The following is a 4,814-nucleotide window of genomic DNA, read 5'->3' as shown; positions in this document are numbered from 1 at the left end:
GCTCGGGTTGTAACTTTGAGTCCCAGAATGGAGTCCCACATTGGGCTCCCTGCTTAGCAGGAAGTTTGCTTCTCCCTCTGACCTTCTCCCCTCTCAGTCTCTCTCTCTCTCTTTCTTTCTCTCACATAGATAAATAAAATATTAAAAAAAAAAAACACTTTACTTTGAGACATAATAGAAAAACCTTCTAGGTACACATGGAAAAGTAAGACAAGATTATAGTAAAAAGTGAAGGTAAACTAGAAGTGTTAATGCCTTTAGACTAATGTTGACCCTGAAGTTCTGAGTGTGATGTGTTACAGGACTGAAAGGAATGGTAATTAGTATCCCTCTTCTTCAGAATCCACATCAACCTCTTCAAAATCCTTCTCAAGGGCAGCCATGTCCTTCCAGGCCTCAGAAAACTCTCCTCACCCACATACCTTTGAACAAAGGTATACTTGGCATACATCGGGTCAAACGTGTGGTCCAGACCATCTCAGGCCTCAGCAATGGTGTTTTGTTGCTCAGCATGCATATAGCTTGCTGTATTATGGCCAGGTTTCCAAAAGGTACCAGAAGGAGGCTAGTAATTAACACCAACTTTGAAACTAGTGAGATACCAATCCACAAACTGGATGCAACTCTTGGCCTTGATGGTGGCAGTGGTGGCATTGACATCTTTGGGAACCATGTTATCATGGTACAACAGGCACCAAGCCATGTATTTACTATGGTGAAGGTCACATTTCATCATCTGGTTGAAATGATTTTTTTTTCATTTCAAAATTTTTTGAGTGCTAGCTCAAAGCATGCACTGGGTGATCTCTGCTACAGAAAGTTATTCATGTGGGATTTCTCAGCAGAACTGACAGGAGCATATGTAACTAGAGGGAAGTGGTTGTTGGTAGAGGGGACCAGACTGGTCTGAAATTCTGTCAGATCAATATTCAGGGTTCCATCAAGTATGAGGGTAGCTATGACAGAGGACATATTTTGTCCTATTGCCTATTTAGGTTAGTGTAGGTTGGATATTCAAAAGTGAGGTTTCTATCACAGATGTCTAAATGGCCTCATTATCTACCATGAAGGCACAGAATGCCCCAGGGTGGTGCGGTTAGTGAGGATAGAGTTGCAGGATTCAACTATACCTGTGGAAACCTGAGAGTAATGAGTAAATGGAGAACCCTAGCTGAGACTTCTTGCCATAATTGAAAGAGAGACATTCCCCCAGCAGGGAGGTAAACCCAGAACCAATTCCCCCTTTAAGGCTGTGGAAAACCAAGAATCCCAAAAGATCTGTGTACTCGTTGGCCATTTTTTAAAAAATTTTATCCAAGACAAAGTCAATAATCTCCTTGCCAATGGTGTAGTGCTCTGGAGCAAGTTATTGGCAACATCCTCTTTGCTTATGATGAGCTACTCAAGGTGAAATAGCTGGCAGTTGGTTCCAAGTCTACAAACACCACCCTGAACACATGCTTACCAGCACTCATCTCTCTGAAGAAGGTGTTGAAGAAGTCATATCCTCCTCCAATGGTCTTGTCACTTGGCTACTGGCTATTGGGTTGGATGCCATGTTCCAGGCAACAGATCTCCCAGCAGGCATTGCCAATCTGGACACCAGCATAACCAATGTAGATGGAGATGCACTTACACATGGTGGCTATGGGTTAGCAGGTACAAGCTACAGGAGCACACCAGGATCCCATTTACTGTCCCCAACAAGCTGAGTTAAGGTAAATAATGCACTCCCTCTTCACTTCTTCTCCTTCTCCTCCTTCTCCTTCTCCTCCTTCTCCTTCTCCTTCTCCTTCTCCTTCTCCTCCTCCTCCTCCTCCTCCTCCTCCTCCTCCTCCTCCTCCTCCTTCTTCTTCTTCTTCTTCTTCTTCTTCTTCTTCTTCTTCTTCTTTTTGGTTTTGGAAGAGCTTATTAAGATTACACTTTGTTCTTTAAGTGTTTGGTAGATTTCACTAGTAAAGTCATCTGGGTTTGTTCTTTTCTTTATGGAAAGTCATAAAAATACCAATAAGTCTATTTACTTGTTATATATCTATTTAGAATTTATTTCTTCTTGAGTAATTTTCAATAGTTTGTGTCTTTTAAAAAATTCATCCATTTCATCTAGAGTTTCTAATATGTTGGCATACAATTACTGATAGCAGTCCTTTATAATCTTTTTATTTTTACATTGTCAACATTTTTCCCCTCTTTTTTCTTTTTATGGTTCTTTTCTCCTTCTGTACATACAATCTTATGCCTGATGATGTTTCACGTTTTTCTGAAACACTGCTTGTTTTTTCTTTATTATTTTTCCCTTTCCATTTAGACGGGATAATATCTATTGATATATCTTCAAGTTTAATGTGTTGGACATAAAATTTTAGGAATTCTGGAATTTCTGAAGTTTTTATTTGTTGATTATCTAATAGTTTCTATCTGTTTCTTTATGTTCTCTATTTGATTAAATAATTTCATCACATTTTCTTTTATTTTCTTTTGGTATGGTTGCCTTTAATTCTTTGAACATTTTTAAAGTAGTTTAGCAGTCTTTCTTGCTAAGTCCATCACCTGGGACCTCCCCAAACAGTTTCTACTGTCTTTTTTTATTTTTTTCCTGTCAAATGGGCTACACTTTTCTATTTCTTTCTATATTACCTAAGCTTTGTTGAAAACTGGACTATTATATAATATATTGTAACAAGTCTGTATACTAATCCCTAATTTCACCCCGATTATGCAGAGAATTAGTAAAGTAGCCTTATAATCAACTAGGCAATGAATAATAGTTTTGAAGAGGTACCTAAGCCTTGGCTCTACAGTTCTACTCAAATTATACACTTTGGAGAACCTTAAAATCATCTGTACCAAGAAGTATTCACAAGAATATTTGTTATATCAATATTTGCTGGAGGGAAAGGAGGAGAGGAAAGGATCAACTTAAATGTCTATTAGCCAGAGAATGTTTAAGTGAATTTGAGTATATTTTATCACTGCATTCTATCTACAAAATATAATATTATTTAAATTATTAATATTGGTTGCAGTGGGTACACAAGATTTTTGTCTTTTACCATGATTCTCTATTGTGTAGATACAGAATATTTGGCAATGAATAAGTAAAAGGAGAAAATATATTATTTAGAACAGACCTATACTATAAAATAATAAGTACTTTAGGCTGAAAGGAAAAAAATTCTAGTTAGAAAATGTACCTGCTCAAGGAATGAAAAATTACAAATAAGGTAAATGTATATAATAAAATATAAACATATGGAAGACAACAATATGATATTAAAATTGCCTAGAATTTAAATATAAAGGCATGGATAGTTTAAAAGTACAAGAATGGGGGAAAGCTATAAGATGCAAACACTAATCATTACAAAGTTGAAGAGCTCTATTAATATCAAAATGTGCTTTAGTTTAAGGAATATTAGAAGATATGAAAAGGTATTTATTTTGAGAAAGTTAAAAAAACAAGAAGAGAAGCAAATCGAAATGTCTATGCATCTAACAATGAAGTTCAAAATACTTTAAAAGATAATAAACTAGTGTAGGGGCACCTGGGTGGCTCAATGGGGTAAAGCCTCTGCCTCTATTTCAGGTCATGATCTCAAGGTCTTGGGATTGAGCCCCACATCAGGCTCTCTGCTCAGCAGGGAGCCTGCTTCCCTTCCTCTCTCTCTGCCTGCCTCTCTGCCTACTTGTCATCTCCGTCTGTCAAATGAATAAATAAAATCTTTAAAAAAAAGATAATAAACTGGTGTGAAAAATAAACTGTGAAATTCACACATATAGTTAGAAATTTCAAATTTCAATTTCAACCTTCAACCTTTCAACCTTCCTCTCATCACACTTGTGTGAGAACACACTTGTGTTCTGTCACACTGGACGGAACAAATACCCAGAAAATCGTTAAGGATATACAAAACTTAGAATTATCATGAACATCTTTAATATTAATAAGACACTACATTTAATAATTTCAGAGTACATATTATTTTAAAATGAAAATGGATATTCATAAAATAAACAATATCATGGACCATAAAACAAGTCTTAGTGAACCTACAAGGACTGAATTCATAGAAAATGTTTCTTTGGAGAGATAACATTTAACTATGAATCAATAACCAAAATACATCTGGAGTATTCCCAGATATTTGGAAATTAAGTAATGGACTTCTGAATAGTTGACAATGAGTTAAGGAAGAAATCAGAAAAGTTACTAGAGATGATAAGAAAATTGAATGGTGTTATTATGAAATATAACATAATAAAGTTTGAGGAATACAGTTCAAACAATGTCAGGTAAAAATTTATATTTTAGTATTTTATTACAATGAAGAATGGTTAAAATCAATGATTTAAACTATCAAATTAAGAAACTAGATAAACATAGAAATTAAAATGAAATTAGAAGGTAGAAAATTATGAACAGAAAATAAACATCAATACAATGACAAAATAACACATGATAGATAAAAATTTTTGGAAAATCCTTGCATCCTTGAAAAAGTAAAAATAAAGCCATGAACCTCTAGGTAGACTGATGATGAGGAAAAGAAAACAGTAAGCAATAACATCACAAATGAATGAGGCAACTTTATAGATCCTAGATGAAAAGAAGAGTAAGAATAATGGAGGATAGGATGCAGATAATTACATACTTAATGTTAATTATCTTAAGTTAAAACCAACTTATCAAAATAAACAATATGCCATAGAAAACCTGAATTATCCTGCATTTATTAAATGGGGTATGTTTATAGTTACAAACCTCACATACTTTCTCCTGAAATCATAATGAATAATTTGTTCTAGTCTTGCCT

At 34.9% G+C, this 4,814-nt stretch overlaps 1 pseudogene; it reads right to left on the bottom strand.

Moving 5' to 3' along the window:
* Window positions 1-320: 320 nt before the first annotated feature.
* LOC101680611 lies at window positions 321-1,640 on the bottom strand (annotated as a pseudogene).
* Between the last annotated feature and the right edge of the window lie 3,174 nt (window positions 1,641-4,814).

The sequence above is a fragment of the Mustela putorius genome, unplaced genomic scaffold (assembly GCF_011764305.1).
Source record: "Mustela putorius furo isolate JIRA1106 unplaced genomic scaffold, ASM1176430v1.1 tig00000129_pilon_pilon_pilon, whole genome shotgun sequence".
Lineage (NCBI taxonomy): Eukaryota > Metazoa > Chordata > Mammalia > Carnivora > Mustelidae > Mustela > Mustela putorius.
Note: the sequence above shows the minus strand (reverse complement) of the source record. Positions and strands in the feature narration are given on the sequence as shown.